Source organism: Zalophus californianus, chromosome 7, assembly GCF_009762305.2.
Source record: "Zalophus californianus isolate mZalCal1 chromosome 7, mZalCal1.pri.v2, whole genome shotgun sequence".
Classification (NCBI taxonomy): domain Eukaryota; kingdom Metazoa; phylum Chordata; class Mammalia; order Carnivora; family Otariidae; genus Zalophus; species Zalophus californianus.
Genome location: NC_045601.1, coordinates 64030037 through 64052042, shown reverse-complemented (window position 1 = coordinate 64052042; position 22006 = coordinate 64030037).

Sequence of the window (22006 nt, the reverse complement as noted above, 5' to 3'; positions counted from 1 at the left end):
GCAGAGAGGACCTCAGGACTTGACTGAGTCAAAAGAAAACAGACCACAAGTTTACCAGCTACCACTTCAGAGGGCAATGGGTGAATGACACGGGACTAAGCAGATTAGGGTCACCATCACTTCCGTGCAAGAAAGACCCAGAATGAGCAAAAGACACCAGGAGTTAGTAAATGCAAACCTCCTCCTGATGCCCTGTAAAATCCTCATTTACCATCTTGGAGACTAGAAACAAGAAGGGGTGAAATTGGAACGGACCTAGCATGAACTTGAAAGTGATGGTTTTAAACGAAAAAGAAGCTATTAATATGATAAAAAATTTTTAAATTAAAAAAATGATAAAATCTAAGTTTTAATTACTCAACAAAGCTTTTCCCTTCTCAATGAGTGGGAAATATTTGATGAATATTATCTCAGTTATAGAAAATAAGAAGTCACAATATCTGTGCACATGAAAGTATAGTTTAAAATGTGCTATCCCACTAAAAAATTTGATCTTTTAAAACATTTTCTTCTGTTGTCTGAGTTATAATTTCATCTAGGGTCAATTTCTTTGTTGGTTTACTTGGACTTCCCGATTCATTCTACTCGTGTTCTTCAAATGTCTGGTACTTTTGCTTGATCATTTATACAAATTCATAGCTTTGTTCTATTATATATCTGATGTGGGTCTTAAGTGATATTATGCAAATTGTCTGGTGGTTGTATTGTGAGCTTTATGAATATGAATGGGCCATTTTGAGAAACAGACTTTGCTTTGGAATGAGTGATCAAGTAGCTGGCCATCAAAGTACAAAATCTTATAAATGCTTAAATAAGAGAGAGAATTACTCTGGGCATCAACACAGACACCAAAACCCTTAACCTTGCCCATCTGAGTATAACAAATTCTTTAAAGAAAGCACATCCTTTGTTTGAATGTTTATTGTTTATTTGTTTTCATGAAGGTAACGTCAGGCTGCTTTCTGTTTTATATTCTGGTGTAAAAGAATGACAGTTTAATTTGTAGACTCAGTTAATCCCTCTTTCCATTCCCACTTTTTAAGCCAACTCTTCATATCACCTGACAACATTGAGTTGGGGCTACCTTCCTTTTCCAACTGTAGCACTAACTTTTTTTTTTAATAATTTTTTATTGTTATGTTAATCACCATACATTACATTACATCATTAGTTTTTGATGTAGTGTTCCATGATTCATTGTTTGTGCATAACACCCAGTGCTCCATGCAGAATGTGCCCTCTTTAATACCCATCACCAGGCTAATCCATCCCCCCACCCCCCTCCCCTCTAGAACCCTCAGTTTGTTTTTCAGAGTCCATCGTCTCTAATGGTTTGTCTCCCGCTCCGACTTACTCCCCTTCATTCTTCCCCTCCTGCTATCTTCTTCTTCTTTTTTTCTTAACATATATTGCATTATTTGTTTCAGAAGTACAGATCTGTGATTCATCAGTCTTGTACAATTCACAGTGCTCACCATAGCACATACCCTCCCCAATGTCTATCACCCAGCCACCCCATCCCTCCTAACCCCCACCACTCCAGCAACCCTCAGTTTGTTTCCTGAGATTAAGAATTCCTCATATCAGTGAGGTCATATGATACATGTCTTTCTCTGATTGACTTATTTCACTCAGCATAACACCCTCCAGTTCCATCCACGTCGTTGCAAATGGCAAGATCCCATTCCTTTGGATGGCTGCATAATATTCCATTGTGTATATATACCACTTCTTCTTTATCCATTCATCTGTCGATGGACATCTTGGCTCTTTCCACAGTTCGGCTATTGTGGACATTGCTGCTATAAATATTGGGGTGCACGTACCCCTTCGGATCCCTACATTTGTATCTTTGGGGTAAATACCCAGTAGTGCAATTGCTGGATCATATGGTAGCTTTATTTTCAACTGTTTGAGGAACCTCCATACTGTTTTCCAGAGGGGTTGCACCAGCTTGCATTCCCACCAACAGTGTAGGGGGGTTCCCCTTTCTCCACATCCCCGCCAACATCTGTCGTTTCCTGACTTGTTAATTTTAGCCATTCTGACTGGTGTGAGGTGGTATCTCATTGAGGTTTTGATTTGGATTTCCCTGATGCCAAGCGATGTTGAGCACTTTTTCATTTGTCTGTTGGCCATTTGGATGTCTTCTTTGGAAAAATGTCTGTTCATGTCTTCTGCCTATTTCTTGATTGGATTATTTGTTCTTTGGGTGTTGAGTTTGATAAGTTCTTTATAGATTTTGGATACTAGCCCTTTATCTGATATGTCATTTGCAAATATTTTCTCCCATTCTGTCGGTTGTCTTTTGGTTTTGTGGACTGTTTCTTTTGCTGTGTACCACTAACTTTGAAATGAAGCTTTTTTTCACTGTGTTTTTCCCTCCTATTAACATTTTTTTATTTGTTTTTATTCTCCAGAAATGTATTAAAAGCTCTCATGTACTGAGAGTATCTTCTGTTACTTTTATATTTTATTCTCCTACTATCCTTTTAATGGTATGGAAACTTGATCCAGAATTGGGCAAAACTTTTTAAATATATGCTCATGTTAACATTGTCACATTTTGTAAGACATTTAAAAATAATTTCAAATAAAGATAACCTTTTTCCCTTAATGTCCAAGTGTCTACCTTCAAATATCCCCCATACCTCTAACTCCACTGGAAATAGTATAGGGAAGGAAAAAGTAAGTTTCCTTTACCCTTCCAAGTTCTTGGCTGACATCCTGTAATAAAACAAATTAACAAGAGAAAAACAAACAGAAGTTTATTAATATGTATACTTCCTGTACATATGGAGATACTTAAGGAAACTAACTCCCCAAGCCTCCAAGTTAAACCATCTTCAGCTAAAGATAAAAGAAAGATATTAGTGTGGGGACAGGGAGGCCAATTATGGGAGGTTACCAGGAAAAGCTTGGTAAACAAGGGTCAGGTTTGTTATTCAGATTCAAATTGTGTCTTCTCCATTGATAGGAATTTCTGGTGATTTAATCATCTTAATGTTCCTGGTACAGAGAATCAGACACCCTCACAAATGGAGATTTCCTTTATAAATGTAAATTTCCCTTACAAATGTGTAACTACTGTATTTTTTTTTCAGAGCTTCTCCTGTGTCTGCAAAAACAATCAGCTCAAAATAATCCTAATGCCAAAGAAACATACTGGGGGTGGGGGAGCATAGTCTGCTTCCCTTCGGTAGAATCACCATATGTAAATCTAGGTTTGCCAGGAAAAGTCCCAGTTTAGTTGCAAATTGTGCTCCCATTCACTATAAAAACTTCTTATTTAGGATGAAAAAATTGTATGGTCACTTCATTATAAGGAACTTAACAATACTTTCCTCCGTTTCCAAATTTCTCAACAATTTTATATAATTCCTGTTGATTTCATTCATTCTGAATAAGGTGAGGCATAAATAACATCCTTTCCATTTTTAGATAGTCTTTACATCTTTACGGTCCTTCTTGACCACATACATGTGTCATGGCCTCTACTACATATCAGTCAATGTTTTAAGTATTTGGAATGCAAAGATGAATAGACCTTATTTTCTAGTAATTTCAAAGGAGATATAAATGTAAAAACAATACAGTGAGACTAGTTCTTCAGTATTGGGGGGGAATGCATATTTCCTAGTGGAAATTGAAAGGTGGAGGGTCTAACTTCCCTTGTCAGGTAAGGTGACTGGCCCAGAATGACATGTCAGTCACAGTCTGAATCTTTATGTTTCAACAGATAAGAATGCAAAGAGAAGGTAAATCATTAAAGAAAGAATATTTGTTTATATTATTTAAGCAGGAAATATTTATTAAATGAATCCTATGTGACTAGCCCAGCTCTAGGCCCCAAGGATATGGCAGTAAACAAAACACTTAGAAACTTCTGGTCTCATAGAATTCACATTCTACAAGAAAAGACAATAAGAGAGATTAATAAGTAAGATTTATTGTATGTTAGCTAGTTATAAGTGCCAAGGAGAAAAATAAATCATAGAAGGATAAGAATAGTGTCTATATTTAGGACAAGTTGTAATTTTGGGATGAGGTGCTAAGAGGTAACTTACTAAGAGGTAACATTTGAATGAAGACTTGAAGGAGATAAGTGAGTCAGGCAAGTATCTTAGGAGAGAGCATTTTAGTTAGAGAGAAGAGTAGGTACAAAAGTCTTGAAGAGAAAGTATGATTCATGTGTTTAAAGAAAAAGAAAGAGGCAGACTAAGGGGAATAAAATCATAAAGGTAATAGAGTCTCATATAACACAGGGCCTTTTAAAGACTTTGAAGTTATTCTGGGTAAGATAGGAGGGTGTAGAACAGAAAAATGGCATGATCTGACAAGACAAACAGGATGACTCCTGCTGTTGCGTTGAAATTAGACAGCAGGAAGGGTAAAGGGGAAGAGGCTTGGTGGGTAGAAGTTAATGACAGGAACAAGAACACCAATTAGCAGAGTCTTACAATAATCCAGGAGAGAAGAGGATGGTGGTGTGGTCCAGGAAATTTGAAGTGAAAAATGTTAAGAAATGGTTGATATTTGGCTGTATTTTTTTAAAGATTGTATTTATTTATTTGAGAGAGAGAGAGAATGAGAGATAGAGAGCATGAGAGGGAAGAGGGTCAGAGGGAGAAGCAGACTCCCTGCTGAGCAGGGAGCCCGATGTGGGACTCGATCCCGGGACTCCAGGATTATGACCTGAGCCGAAGGCAGTCGCTTAACCAACTGAGCACCCAGGCGCCCCGTATTTGGCTGTATTTTTAATGTGAATTATTACAGAAAGAAAGGAGTCAAAGATAACTTAAAGTTTTGGTCTGAGCAACTAGAAAAATAGAGCTCTTTTTAATTACTGAGCTGGGGAGGTCACATGTCAGGAGCTTATTCTTATACACATTAAATTTGAGACACCCATTTGACATCCAAGTGGGGTTGTAATAGAAATAGTTGAATATGAGTCTGAAGTTCAGAGACTTTTGTGCTGGAGAAAAAATTTGATGGACTAGTACTTAGATGGGATTTAATGCCATATGTTGGGATGAGATCACCATGAGAATGAATGTAAATAGCAAATAGAATAATGCCTAAGATAAGCCCTTCAATACTCCAAGGTTTAGAGGTTGGGAAAAATGGGAAAGAAATAACAAAAAAGACTCAGTTGGAGTACCTTGAGAGATAAGAGCAGAAGTAGATGTGTGACTTTGGAGTCCTAGAGGCTGTATTAGAGTTTCCAGAGGAATAGAAGCAATACGAGATTGATTCCATATTTAAATACATGCACTCACATAATTGTGCAGGCTGGCAATTCTAAAATCTGCAGGGTAGGCCAGCTGGCTGGGGATGCGGGGAATAGCATCTTGAGTCCAAAAGACAGCCTGGAAAAAGAATTCCCTCTTCTTTAGGGGACTTCAGTTATTTTCTCTAAAACCTTTAGCTAATTGGATCAGGCCCACCCACAACTTGAAGAGTAATCTGCTTTACTCCAAGTCTACTGTGTTAATCTTCACAAAAGACATCCAAACTGGTGTTTGGTAAAAATATCTAGGCACTATGACCTAGGTAAATTGACACATAATATTAACCATCACAGAAGCTAACTAAAGAGAGGGTCTCAAAATGAGAGAGAGAGATCAATTTTGTTAAATGCTGCAATACATAAAATAAGAGGAGGATTTAACCATAAACTGACAATTAAAATTAACAAAACAATGCCACTAGTAATCACAGGTGTTTGGGATAGTGGTGAATTTAAAGGAGAATGGTAAGAGAGATATTGGATGCAGCAAGAATAAATAATTCGTTAAGGGAAGTTTTGCTTTAAAGATGGGGAGTTAAGTGGCATGGTAGTGTGATTATGTGACAGGGTCAAGAGAAGATTTTATTTTTTATTATGGAAGAAATAACAATATGTTCACTGATAAGAATGATTTAGTATATACATTTAGAGAATGAGAGAAGGAAAAAAGGAGAATGCAATATTTTGAATAGTTGGAATGGGAATGTAGGGCATAGGTGTGGAGGGGTAAAATTTGAAGCATAGACTGTTCACCAAAATAGGTGGGAAGTTGAGGATAGGGGTATAGAGGTAAATTAGTTTGACAGTGTGGTAGCAGGAGATTATAAAAAATTGTCTTCTGATGATTTTTATTTCTTACAAAATAGGACAGGGCCAGCTTTATCGGTGTACAATCCATGCAACTGCGTAAGGCCCTGTGCTCAGAAGGGCCCCATGCATTTTAAATCTCTGTTGTTGATGTTATGAAATTCTTAAATATATTATCTTTAAACTTTTGTAAAGTCCAATGGGACAAAAAAGCATGAGTGTGATCAGAGGAGATATACATAATATATTTATGTACTCTTCCTTGCCACCCCATTCACATGTAGCAATGATGCTCTGTGAACATGGAACTTTAGTGGACTTACAATACATGGGAGTTCAGCAAGGCTCAAAGCAGGTACAAGGTAAGCTCATCTCTGACCCAAGTAAGCCTGGGGATCTGACAGCCCCAAGAAGCCACACTTTCAGTTTGTATAAGCATTAGTTTCAGACTCAGAAAAAAGGCAATAGGATTCCAAGAAACACAAATGACCAAAGAAACTTGTTACATCTTTTCTTATTCATGTCACTTCCCTGTATTAGCTGACTATTTACACTGAAAATAATATCAAAGGGAAAGACAGTGCAACCTACAGTTTCTTTTCCCTTTAGTCCTTCCTTACTCAGCAGTAAGTTAAGGTATTTAGATAGAATGTGCGTGCATAAAGAAGTGAAAATGAAACTGTTCAGTTAGTTTTGTGCAACATTTCTTCTATTCTGGTAAGAACAAAATATACATGAATATATAAGGCATAGAATTGGAATTTTGTAATTTTGGCAATTCTGCGTACAAGATAATGTTCTTATATTTGCATTTTAAACTGGCATTATAGAATATGAAGATGAATGGTAAAATTCATGCTAATAACTTAAACTTTTAATTTTTCTTTACTCAGGACAAGATTAAATGATAAGTAAAAGGCACCATGACATTGTGAAAGAGAGACCATGAGAGGAAAAAGCTTTTAATGTCACTTTTCTCCTGCTTTTTAAACAAAAGGTTCTGCATTTCCATTTTGCATAACATCTTGCAAATTATGTGGCTGGCTCTGAAATAGCAAGCACATCATTAGCTGAGAACGGGGATGAGAGAGGAGATTTTGGAAGTTTGAGAAAAAAAAGAAGCTATGAAACAGGGCTCTGGTTGAGTGGATGTGTGAATGGGAATAGTGAAATGAAATATGATTACTAGGCAGCATTAAGAAATCACTCGAGGTTAATGATCATGATTATAAAGTGTCCAGTCAGCATGATTGTGTGTTTTTCTTCAGACATATTCATTTGCATGGAGGGCAAGGAGGTTGAGTATATATAAAAGGGAGCAAAATGATTATAATAATTGACCAGGAAATTTAATCTGAGTAAGGAGGAAAGTGAGAATTTAAGAGGCTAACAAACGTTGAGAAGACATAAAATCAGACATGGCTTTATTATTGCAGGATTCCTGGAGCTGGAGTACTAGAGGGAATGAGTCAGAAAGACAGAAAGTGGGAAGTGTAATGTTGAGACAATGGAGGGGTGGTAGTTATTGGTTGTAAGCACTAGGATATAATCATGAGAGTGTGTGGCTGTGGGGAGGTGGAGGATACCAAATTGCTGAGAGATCTGAATATTGGAAATATCTTCATGGATAGTGAAATCTCCAAAAGTTATGATAGCAATGTTGTTGGAGAGGACAACAGTGAATCCAGTCCTAACATCAAAGAAAGAAGAATACTGCAGAGTGGTAGTTGTCTGCAAAAAGGAGAGGTGGTAATAGAGTGGTGACAAAAGACTCAAAGATTTAGGGAGAAAGGAGCAAAAAAATGTCCGGAAGCAACAATAAAGAGCAAAGAAAAAAACCAATCTACATCCAGAATGTGTGGTAGAAAATGGGTAGGAAAAACCTACCACCATCTGAGAGAGCCATATATGAACAAGAGTCAAAGGAGAAATTGTGTTGTGGTTATAGCAAAAAGTGGAAAGACTTCACTGAAGATGGTGGGGATATAGAAGTGTATGTTGATAACTGGCATTGAGTTTCAGAAACCCACTGAAAAAGTTTCAAGAGATGCAGAAGTGGGAGTTGAGGGCAGAGAAGGTAATGCACAGAATATAAAAGAACCAAAGTTCTAAGGGATGAGACATGATGTGGGAGACTAGGATTTCCATAGTAATGACATGAAAAGAAATAAAGGGCATACGGTAATCATTCCTGATGTCCCCATAAGAAAATAGTGGTGACAAAGTTGTGAGTGTTCAGGAATTACAGATTTCTGGAGCTTCCCCCCTGAGTCCTGCTCATGGAGACTTCAAGTCCTACTGAAGAGAATTTCATTACTAGTGACTGGACACTCTTGACTTCTCTAATGACAATCTATGGAGTAGGTATGAATTTGTGAAGAACTCATTAAAGGAAATGACAAGTAGTTTTGAAAATAAATATAAGTTGTGTGAGAGTAAAAGAAGTTGAAATTTTAAAATTAGAACCACATTTTAAAAGAATTTGAATTTCAGCCTACTTATGAAAAGGAATCTTTGATAGACATAGCCTGGGATAATAGAGAAAGGTTATAGTAAGAAAAGATTGGGGGGAAGACTGCAGAGGAAGAGGATACTAATATCACCTCTTCCCCCAGATACAACTAAATAACACTCACATCAACGTAAATAGCCCAAAAAATGACCCAAACAAATAGAACAGACTCTTCACAATTAAATGTAGAAAAGAGGTTACATTGAAGAGGGTGGGAAGGACAGAGATGCAATCAGGAGCCAAATGGACCTGCAGGAGACTGTCTTCAGGAAGGGGGAATGCAGCAGTTGTGGAGAGGGTGAGAGGACCAGATCCCCACACCAGACACACCAGGCACAAGGGACCCACAGGGGGAAGACAAATGTCCGTAACTAGAGGGTACTAACAACAAGGGAGGCTTAATACCTGGAACTTTAAAAATCCGCAGGTTCAGTTCTAGGAGAGCCTGGAGGGTGGAAAACCTGCCATTAAAAAGCACAATAAACAGCTCTGCTGAGATATAGCATAGAAATAGCAGTTTGAAAAACACCTGAGATATATGGGAAGATTTATTTACTAATCTCAGACCATGTGCTGGAGAGACAGAGAACTTTGGAACACTTCAAATAAAGATATAGTTGATTTTCCTAACACATAGAAACAGACAGATACAAACAAAAGTTAAAGAAATTCATCACCACTAAACCAGCCTTATAAGAAATGTTAAAGGTAAATTTTTTTTTTTTAAAGATTTTATTTATTCATTTGAGACACAGAGATACAGAGAGAGAGAGAGAAAGCATGAGCAGGGAGAGAGGGAGAGGGAGAAGCAGGCTCCTCACTGAGCCAGGAGCCTGATGTGGGGCTCGATCCCAGGACCCTGGGATCATGACCTGAGCCGAAGGCAGACGCTTAACCATCTGAGCCACCCAGGCGCCCCAAAGGTAAATTTTTGAGTGAAAAGGAAGGACCATAAGGACCCATAAGAAAAGTAGGAAACAAAACAGCAGTAAAATTAAGTATATATAGAAATCAGTCAAAGGATTCACAAAATAAAAGAATGTAAAGTATGATACCATGTACCTAAAACATTGGGGAAAGAGGAGTAAAGAATGGATTCAAACTTAAGCAACCATTAAATTAATAGAGACTGCTATATACATAAGATGTTACACACAAACTGATAACCAAAAAATAAAAAAACAGTTATAGATATGCAAAAAAATAAAAAGAAATCCAAGTATATCACTGAAGAACGCCAGCTAACCATGAGAGAAGTGGGTGAGAGGAAAGGAATGCAGGAAAACTACAAAAACAACTGTAAAATGAGTAACAAAATGAGTACTTACCTGTCATTAATTACTTTGAATGTAAATGAACTAAATGATCCAATCTAAAGACATAGGATGACAGAATGGATAAAAAAGCAAGACTCATCTTATTAATGCCTACAAGAGATTCATATCAGACCTAAAGACACATGCAGATTGAAAATGAAGGGATAGAAAAACATTTATCATGCCAATGGAAGTGAAAAGAAAGCCAGGATAGCAATACTTATATTGGACAAAATAGACTTTAAAACAAAGATTATAACAAGACAAAGAAGGACACCATATAATCATAAAGGGGATCATCCAACAAGAAGATATAAAAATTGTAAATATTTATGCACCCAACATGGAAGCACCCAAGTGTATAAAGCAGCTAATGACAAACATAAAGGAAGTAATCAGTAGTAAAACAATAATACTAGGAGACTTTAACACTCCACTTATATCAATGGATAGATCTTCCAGAAAATCAACAAAGAAACAGTGGCTTTGAATGATGTGTTGCGCCAGGTAGACTTAACAATATATTCAGAAAGTTCCATCCTAAAACAGCAGAATACACATTCTTTTCAAGTGCACAAGGAAAATCCTCCAGAGTAGATCACATATTAGCCCACAAAACAACTATCAACGAGTTCAAAAAAATTGAATTCATACCATTAATCTTTTCTGACTACAACTCTGTGAAACTAGAAAACCACAAGAAAAAATCTGGAAAGAACACAAAAACATGGAGGTTAAATAACATGCTACTAAACAATGAATGGGTCAACCATGAAAACAGAGGAAATATATAAAAAAAAATAGCTGGAGAAAAATGAAAATGAAAACACGGTAGTCCAAAATCTTTGAGATGCAGCAAAAGGCATCCCAAGGGGATCATTTATAGAAATACAGGCTTACCTCAAGAAACAACAAAAATGGGGCACCTGGGTGGCTCAGTCATTAAGCATCTGCCTTCGCCTCAGGTCATGGTCCCGGGATCCTGGGATAGAGTCCCGCATTGGGCTCCCTGCTCAGCGGGAAGCCTGCCTCTCTGTCTTCCACTCCCCCTGCTTGTGTTCCCTCTCTCACTGTGTCTCTCTCTCTGTCAAATGAACAAATAAAATCTTAAAAAAAAAAAAAGAAGCAAGAAAAATCTCAAATTAACAACCTAACTTTACATATAAAGGAGCTAGAAAAAGAAGAACAAATGAAACCCCAAACCATTAAAAGGAAGGAAATGATTAAGATTAGAGCAGAATTAAAGGAAATAGAAACTAAAAAAACCAATAGAACAGATCAATGAAAACAGGAGCTGGTTCTTTGAAAAAAATCTATAAAATTCATAAACGTTTAGCCAGACTCACACACACACACACACACACACACACACACACAAACAAACAGAACCAGAGGGAAGACTTGAGTAAACGAAATCAGAAATGAAAGAGGAGAAATAACACCTGACACTACAGAAATTAAGAGGAATATAAGAGAATATTATGAAAAAATTATATACCAAAAATTAGACAACCTAGAAGAAATAGATAAATTCCTATCAACATATTACCTCCCAAAACTGAATCAGGAAGAAACAGAAAATTTTAATAGACTAATTAGCAGCAATGAAATTGAATCAGTAATAATAAAAAAATTCCCAACAAACAAAAGTCCAGGATCAGATGGCTTCACAGGGGATTTCTACCTAACGTTTAAAGAAGAGTTATTCCTCTTCTTCTCAAACTATTCCAAGAAAATAGAAGAGGAAGGAAAACTTCCAAATTCATTCTATGAGACCAGCATCACCCTGATATTAAAACCAAAGATACTACACACACACACACACACACACACACACACACACACACACACACATGCACAAAGAGAGAGAACTACAGGCCAATATCTCTCATAAAAATAGATGCAAACCAAATCCAACAATACATCAAAGAAAATCATTCACCACAATCAAGGTGAATTTATTCCTGGGGTGAAAAAGTGATTCAATATTCACAAATCAAGCAGTGTGATATATCATATCAATAGGAGAAAGAATAAAAACTATGCAATCATTTCAATAGACACAGAAAAAAACATTTGGCAAAGTACAATGTCTATTCATGATATAAACCCTCAACAGAGTAGGTTTAGAGGGAACATACCTCAATATAATAAATGCCTAATATGAAAAACCCACAGCTAACACACTCAATGGGAAAAAACTGAGAGATTTTCCTGTAAGATCAGGAAAAAGACAAGATACCCACTCTCACTACTTTTATTCAATATAGTACTAGAAGTCCTAACTGGAAGCAGTCAGAAAAGAAAAAGAAATAAAAGACATCCAATTTGCTAAGGAAGAAGTAAAACTTGCACTATTTGAGGATGAGATATAGAAAATACTAAGACTCCACCAAAAAACTACTAGAACTGATTAATGAGTTCAGTAAGGTCACAGGATACAAAAATCAATATATGGAAAACTGTTGCATTTTTATAAACTAATAATGAAGTAGCAGAAAGAGAATCCTACTTAAGAAAACAATCCTACTTATATTTGCACCCCAAATAATAAGATACCTAAGAATAAACCTAACCAAAGAGCTAAAAGACCTGTAGTCTGAAAACTATAAAACACTGCTGAAAGAAATTGAAGAGGACACAAAGAAATGGAAACACATTACATGCTCATGGAGTAGAATAACAAATATTGTTAAAATGTTGATACTACTCTAAGCAATCTACACATTTAATACAATCCCTATCAAAATACCAAGAGCACTTTTCACAGAGGTAGAACAAACAATCCTAAAATTTGTATATAACCACAAAAAACCCTGAAGAGCCAAAACAATCTTGAAAAAGAAAAGCAAAGCTGGAAGCATCACAATTCCAGACGTCAAGTTATATTACAAAGCTGTGGTAATCAAAACACTATGGCACTGGCACAAAAATAGGCATATAGATCAATAGAACAGAATAGAAAACCCCCAACTATATGGTCAATTATAAAACCCCCAACTATATGGTCAATTAATCTTCAACAAAGCAGAAAAGAATGTCCAGTGGAAAAAAGAAAGTCTCTTCAACAAGTAGTGTTGAGAAAACTAGACAGCAACATGCAAAAGAATGAAACTAGACCACTTTCTTATACCATACACAAAAATAAATTTGAACTGGATTAAAGATCTAAATGTGAGACCCGAAACCATAAAAACACTAGTAGAGAACAGAGGCAGTAACTTCTTTGACATTGGCCATGGCAACTTCTAGCTCTGTCTCCTGAGGCAAGGGAAACAAAAGCAAAAATAAACTACTGGGACTTCACCAAAATAAAAAGCTTTTGCATAGGGAAGGAAACAATCAACAAAATTAAAAGACAACCTACAGAATATAGGAAGAAAATATTTGCAAATGACATATCTGATAAAGGGTTAATATCCAAAATATATAAAGAACCTATAAAACTCAGCATCCCAAAACACAAATAATACAATTAAATAATGGGCAGAAGACATGAATAAACATTTTTCCAAAGAAGATATACTGATAGTCATCAGACACATGAAAAGATGATCAGTATCACTAATTATCAGGGAAATGAAAATCAAAACCACGAGATATCATCTTACGCCTGCCAGAATGGATAAAATAAAAACTTAAAAACCCCAAATGTTGGTGAGGATGTGGAGAAAAAGGAACCCTTGTGCACTGTTGGTAGAAATGCAAACAGGTGCAGTCACTGTGGAAGACAGTTTGGAGGTTCCTCAAACAATTAGCATATGATCCAGTAATTCCAAAGACTATGAAAACACCAGTTTGAAAAGACATGTGTACTCTTATGTTCATTGCAGCATTATTTACAATAGCCAAATTATGAAAGCAACCCAATTGTCAATTGATAGATGAATGGATAAAGAAGGTCTCACACACACACACACACACACACACACACACACACACACACAAATGGATTATTCAGCCATAAAAAAAAATGAAATCCACATTTGCAGCAACATAGATAGATCTAGAGTATAATGCTAAGTGAAATAAGTCAGATAGAGAAGGACAAATACCATATGATTTCACTCATATGTACAATTTAAGGAACAAAACACATGAACAAATAAAAAAAGAGACAATCAAAAAACAGACTCTTAACTATGGAGAACAAATTGATGGTTATCAGAGGGGAGGAAGATGGGTGAAATAGGTGTTGAGGACTAAGGAGTGCACTTGTGATGAGCACTGGGTGTTGTATGGAAGTGTTGAGTCACTGTATTATACACCTGAAACTAATGCACTGTATGTCAACTATGCTGGAATTAAAATAAAAAAAAAAAGATTGCTGTTCAATTCTGAAATTAACTAGCTGTGCAACCGTGGACAAGAAACTTGTATATTTTCACCTTTAATTTCCACATCATAAAAAAGTAAAATTAATAAATATAATTATTTATTTTATATTTATTTAACTTGGAAGGGACATTATCAGATCTATAATAGTAACTTGAAAAAGAAGACTACTTTAGATGAGGCCAGAAAGAAAGGGAGCCTGGTCTCAGAGCAAAAGGAGAAAGTGTGAAGAAGCAAGAAATGTTTAGGAGGTTAAAGTCCCATTAAATTAACCTAATTGTAGCGAGTTGGGTCTGTAGTTTACTAAAAATAGGAGACAAAAATAAATTCAAAGGCTCTTTGGGTCTATGGTTTTAGAGAATCAAAGAAGAGATAGATGCAAAGATAAAAATATTATGTGTATCGTGTGCATTTACGATTGGATGAAGTGAATATCCAGGTAATGGGGTCCATTAGGGAAATAAATATATTCAAAAGGAAAGTGGCCCACACTAAAGATAGAGATTTGAGAGTCATAGAATTTTAGGTACTCAGAGAGATAAAAGTTCAAAGTATAATTGGAAAGTGAGTTGTTGGAATGAAATTAATGTAAAAGTCCTGTACAAGATAATGTTGATGAACAAGGGGGCTAAAATGTTAGACCAGTCTTGTGCAGGGACAGTAAAGGTGGCTGAGAGGAAACTTGCTAATCAGTGGCAAAGCCAAAAAGTGCTTAGTTTCCAAGGCCTAAATTTGGCTAGTTATCATCTCCATCACTTTATGCACCAGCCAGCATGCCAAAAAAGAAAAAAAGAAAAAGGAAAAGAAAGAAAAAGAAAAGAAAAAAAGAAAGAAAGAAAAAAGCCCTAAGAATATTTAGGGATCTCACTAATTTCCAGACATTTCAGAGACACTAGGCTGTCAAGTCACTCTAAAATATGTTCAGGATCTTAGTCCAATGCCTCTCCCACCCTCCAGCAAATGCTTGCATTCCCTTTAGCATATGCTGTACAAGCTGCTGCCCAGTTTTACCTTTAATGAAACTATAAAGTAGAGAAAAGAGCAGTTTTTGAAGTTGGGTTTAAATCCTGGCTCTTCTATGCAACCTTGGATAATGTATTTTAATCTCTCTGAGTCTGCTTTGTTGCATTTGTAAGATAGGAATAAGTAATTTATAGGTCTGCTAGAATAGTGTGTTGTTCTAGATGTAAAGGATCTACACAGTTGTGTGGATGTGCCCACACACAAGTACACATAGGCATATTTATAGCCCCCTCCAAAGTACATATGCTGTTATCCAGACAACCTTGAAAATGTTCTTTCTTATACTAAACAGTAATTTTCAAGCTACTGATCTTAATTTTACCCCTTGGGGCTATCAGGACAAACTTTGTCCTTCTTGTCTAAATGGAAAGCAGATGAAGATAACTGTGGGAAAAGGAGCCAAAGATTGTCTTGACATCCAAAGTGCTGAAGCAAGGAGGATTGGGGACGTTTAAAATGTGTGTAAGTATGGTAACCTGATCTCAGTTTAAGTCAAGTGCATATGAGAGCTTTCCCAATTGCGAAATTTTCTCTTAGTTCTTTCAATAGGTTCACCTCAGAAAATTAACACACTCCAGGACCGGCTGAAGTTCTCATCAATAAAGCTAAATGACCCAGCAGGCTTAACCTATTTCCCAATGGTGACTACAAAGCACTTGTTCAACAAAGATCTCTTAAATCTTTTGAAAGCTTATCTTAGTCAACTAGTTGAAGGCTCAAACTAAGACAGATGATAGATAGATGATAAGGCTTTAATAACATCAAATTTATCCTCCTATTAGGCAGGCCTGGTGTTGGGGTGGGAGATTTATTATAGTCAACTAAACTTATGATTTTATGTTTAAAATTTTTAAACATCAAGATTTCTATGTTTTCTTTAAGGAAAACAATGTTCTATCGAAATAGCCTTTTAAAATGTGATTTATTATTTTTATTACAATCAGAAAGTAATATGAAAAATCATATTATTTCAAACTTTGTGTTTCAATCAGAAAGTAATTATTAAGTTTTCAAATGGTGTCCTCTGAATTCCATGACATTCTTTTGGTGACAAACTTAAGGTTCTGCTGATATTTAAGAAAAAGAAAGTAAAATGAAACAGGAAAAAGAATATGAAAGTTCTTTGTAAACTTCAAACCATTTTATTATTATTATTTTTAAAATTTTTTAAAGACCTGAGCTGAGATCAACAGTTGGATACTTAACCAACAGAGGCACGCAGGCACCCCAAATTCAAATAATTTTAAAGTATATATTTTTACTGTAATCTTGGAAACTAGCTTGATGACTTTCCTTTGATCTCTTGTTGAAGTTTATATACTAATTCCACTTATAATATGGATTTTTTTCTCATTTCCCCATTTTGCTACCATATTGTTTGCTTGACCTTAGAAAATGTATGTAACCATACTGTGTCTTAGTTTTTGTGTTAGTAAAATGGGCCTAATTTTCGAGAGCTGTTGTGAGGATCAAAAATGAGAGTGTGCAGCAAAAGTTTTTGTGCATTTGCTGGTATAAGTGGGCACTCAGTAAATGTGAAATATTATTGGCAGAAAAAAGAAAAGAAGGGTAATATTAGGTGGAAGAAATGCTGTAAGTTAAAATAGATAATCTGCCTGTTCTCACCTAAAGGAAAGTAACCTTGCAATAACCACCTTGCCATTTTTCCAGTATAACTTCCTTATTCCTACTGCCTTCTGCTTATAAAAGTCTTTCATTTTGTACAGTTCTTCAGAGCTCCTTTCTATCTGCTAGATTGGATGCTGCCTGACTCATGAATTGTTGAATAAAACCAATATAATCTTTAAAATTTACTCAGTTGAATTTTTTTTCAAATTGTGAAATTTGGAGACTAGAGATTAGGCAGGAAATTATTTTAAGAGTCTGGATGAGTTAATAATATTTACTGGGTCACAAAGCAATACAAGTAGAACCCTTTTAGAGATAATTTGGTGTGTTTTTATCCATCCCTGAATTTATGTAAGAGGAAATCAAAGTATAAAATCAACTAATCATGTACTCAGGTCAATCAACTAGCTTTATCAGATTGGGGCCTAGCACACAATTTTCATGTTCCCAAATCCATTCTGTTTCCATAATACCAAGCTAACTTAATTCAGTAGGCACATATTTAAAATACACTACATGTAAGGTACTCCTGTGGGTACCTCAGGGAATAAAAAGAGAAGACTTGCATTGTAAAAGTATCATGGCTTATACCAATATGCTTTTAATTTGGAGTATTTTAAGGTGCCACAAGAAATTATTTCACAAATTTGGGAAGACTTAAATACTTTTTAGTGACTCCATTTTCTTTTTTTAAAGATTTTTATTTATTTATTTAACAGAGATAGAGAGAGAGCACAGGTAGGCAGAACGGCAGACAGAGGGAGAGGGAGAAGCAGGCTCTCCGATGAGCAGGGAGCCCGATGCGGGGCTCGATCCCAGGCAGCCACTTAACCGGCTGAGCCACCCAAGGTGTCCCGTGACTCCATTTTCTAGTTGTAGCGTCCAGTCATATCACCTCTCAACCAAAAAATAAATTTTAAATAGTATACTCAATTCTGAATCACATAGAATTATTAGTTCATGCATTAACTTGGTCATTGAATGTTAAGGCCAGCCTCGGTCATACTGTTCAGTGAGCAGAATATAGGAAATAGATGATAATAGGCTGTTTCTTCAATGTCAGTGATCAAATTTAATAATCTTGTTCCTGGATATCAAACAAAACATAACAAAAACATCTCTTGATTTTGAAATTATTCTTTGAGCTATTCTGAAGATGCCATTACTGCCCATACTTCAATAAAGTGCCTACCAGAAGCAGCTCTTGGTCCTATGTTTATGTGGGGGTAGAGGGTGGTGGTGGGGGGTGAGTAGTCATCCTGCCCATCTAGTTGTAATTTGTGTATTTGATTGTTTACTCTTGAAATGACTCACAAGGAATAAAAGTAACAGTACTACTCAAAGTAGCAAGTTCCCAAACAGTTTGTTACCCATACACTAAGAGGTAAGAAATTTGATCCACATGTAATTCAATGTATTTTTTGCTCCATCAACAGGTCTTGCTCATTAACTGTAAGATGTCTGAAACAGAGGGCTTAGTACAAGGGTGGATTTTCGCAAAGTTCTTTACCTTGGTACAAAACTGTAATGAAGAGTTTATAGCACCAGTTTGTGAACTAGTTTGAGTAGCACTGATCTAGGATATTTTCTGTGGCAATTTAACTCTTTATGGTGTTGAAAAAAAAAACAGAAAGCATGAGATTACATCCCTGGGTAAGGAGGAACTACTCAATTTCCACTGGGATTCCATTGTCCTGATGCAAGCTGAACCTGTGGAAATGCACTACACTTAGAATGGAACATATATCATTGAAAGAGGGGAGGAGGTGAGGTTCCCAGTTGGCATATCCTGTACCCAGTCCATTTCCACACACCTGACAGTGCTGCCTCTGCTGGTCAACATGTATGGTATGTACAAGTTCCTTAAGCTGCCAACCTCCATGTCCTTAGCGCCCCGTGGGAACATTGTTTTCCACTGGTACAATTATTTGGCCACTGTCTTTGTTCCCTCCATTGGCCTGGAGTACACATAAAAGCCCTTATTATATTTACCCAGTAAGTCTTCAATGATAGCCAATAAAATTTGTCTTTACTGAAAACCTAAATGTTTCCAATGAGAAAATTGTCCTCCAAAATAGAAAAGCCATTATTGGACCTTGGATATTATTACTGTCTCACAAGGAGATACCAGTGCCATTATCCAAACAGAATGTTCTGTGTTCATACCTGATGAGTGTGCTAATGTATTACTTTATTAAATCACATTAAAGCAAATGTCCTGACTGATCTGACCCCAGCCTAGGAAATTTAATAAATCAGTAGTTCAAATTATGGAGCTCTTGCTGGAAAAAATTGTTACATATTTTGGGAATTATCTTAAACTGTGTTTTCTCTTGCATATGCTCATACTGTTGCTATGGCTTCTGCCTCCAATATAGCCAGATAGTAGCCAAACAAGCCACCTCCAGGCTGGTTGTTGGAGGTCATTGAAATATGTGACTGGCAGTTGACCTGTGAGCTGGACCCAGGCACTCAGAGACCCTTCACCCCCTCCCCTGTCTTTGGAATGTGGGTTCCGTTTGCCTTTCCTATTCCCAGAGGTTGCCCCATAGACACAGCCTTGAGATAATGATGTAGTATTGAGAACACCTGCATGGTACAGGACTGAACCCAGTTAAGGCCTCTTTATAAACTTATAAGATCTGGTAGGCAGGTGTGGGGATCCATTCACCTTGCTGCTGCCTAAGACAAGCCTCATATGTAAGTTCCCTTTGTTTATGCCCTCTGCTTACAGGGGCTGGTTTCAGGGAAGCTCTCACAAGGTTTGTGAAACACCTTGCTCAGACACATTGTAGGGATGGGGGTACATGTGAGATTGTAAGAGCCAGTCTAGAGGGGTGGGGTGTTGGAGGAGGTCATGGTGAGTATGTGAGCTCTGGTTGACCCATGAGCTGGTCTCAGGGAATCAGAGGCTCCCCAGCCTGTCCCCTGGCCTTAGAATCTACACTCTGCACACTGTTCCCGCAGTGGGAGCCATTTTCAGGTATATAGCCTCAAGAAAGTAAGGTGCTGTTGAGACCATCTGAATGACATATATAACTGAACCCTGGTAAGACCTTTATATAAACTTTTAAGATTCTTGCAGGTGGGTGAAGAGATCTATGTATCTTACAGCCACTGGAAATAAACCTCATGAGTAAGTTCACTTTATTAAAACTGCCACCTACCAGTCTGGAGTGGCCTGCCTCTTTCTTTGGTCTCTCCTTGCCCTCCATGTATGTGTGCTAGTTTTCAGACCAAACCACTTTATGCTGGGTGGGAGTGGAAGTCCAGGCTCCCCCACATGGTCTGCATTGATCAGGGAAGTGGCAAAGGGCCTCTTTACTGACCTGTGGGGAAAAAGCCATGGGTTCTCAACAGGGTGAGGATGGATTGAGGGGTGGCTTATTGCGCTCTGGTGAGAGTGGACATGAAGATTCCAGACTCAGCCTTTGTCAGTGTGGATGGGAGCAGTGCCATGGCTTTTTCTATGGTGTTTTGTTAGACTAGAGTGGTTGTCATCTAAAAATTTTGTCTTGCTAGCTGTCCCTTTCTTGGTCCTTTGGTTAGAAAAAATGGGCTTTTTCTGGGACTTTTTTTGTGCTTGTTGGCACTGCTGGGTTTCTGGCTTTTTCAGAACCAACTCTGATATATATGAAGCAAAAAGAAAACCCAGGGAACTTATCACCATGTTATTCCTCAATTACAAGATTTCTGGACTGTCTTCTTGGTCTTTTAGAGTCTTCTTAGGTTTGTATTATACATAATGTCAAAGCTATACTTTGTAGGAGAAATAGGGAAGAATAGATCTATTTCAACTTTACTGAAGTGGAAATCGGTAAAAAGCAGCTTCCTAAACTGCTTTTTACATTGTGACATAGGATAAACCCCCTTCAAAATATTTTTATACTTGTCTTATTTGTATTGCAATAGATCTGATTTTAAAGTTGTTCTCATAAAAGCATCACATTTTATTGTGCATTTCAACTATTTCATTTCAGATAATATTAGAGAACATTATGTAGTGCTTAGAATATTTCATAATCTAGGTATTTATTAGAGAGAATCCAATTCAGATTAAATAATAAATTTAGATTTTTGTGATTCTGGGACTGCCTTATTATAAAGAACAATAAATGTATTTCCAGAAAACACTGAATTGATAGCTTTAAGGAGAATACAAACTAAAAGCTGCAAATAGTAGAAAGATTTGATTTGTCTTTATCTTCAAGTGTTTAAGTATTTAAAAAAAAAGAACAGTCCATTGGGTTATCTAGGAGCAGATTATATTCAAGTATCTTCTAAACATATTCTTATATTTCATATATAGCATCTTAACCTGGGCAATTTTTCATGAATTGTCCCTGAGAATTAGTTTGATGGAATCTTGCTAGGAGGTATACTTTCTTTTCTCAGCACTCCTGGAAATATCTGGAATATGGTGCAAGTACTCCTATAAAACAATATTAAGAAATTTAATTTTCAACATCCAGATTACATATACCTATTAAAAATTGAACGTGTAAAATGCATATGAATATTGAGGATTCCTGAGTGAGTGACATTAGTCTGCAAAGTGCATTTACCTCATCTGCAATCATTGACATTATTCCTTTATCAGGGCTGGCAGGAGGGAATTGGTGAGCACTTGATTTTTTTTTTTTAAGATTTTGTTTATTTATTTGACAGAGAGAGAATGAGAGAGAGAGAGCACGAGAGGGAAGAGGGTCAGAGGGAGAAGCAGACTCCCCGCTGAGCAGGGAGCCCGATGTGGGACTCGATCCCGGGACTCCAGGATCATGACCTGAGCCGAAGGCAGTCGCTGAACCAACTGAGCCACCCAGGCGCCCCGGTGAGCACTTGATTTTTATCGGCTTCTCAGCTTTACTCAGAGTCTATATGTGTGCAGAGTCTCAGGGACAGCTGGAAAAACCATCTTAGCTCTACTTCTGGTTCAACGACAGTTTCTCTTTTTTTATGGATCTTAACTTTTTTATTTTTTTCCGCATTACTTGACCTGTGATTAAAGCAGTCCACCCCAACTTTCACCTTCCTGGAAGTTAGGAATCCCTCTCCAGGGAAACCATACAGAGTACCAAACTTCTCCAGGGCCTT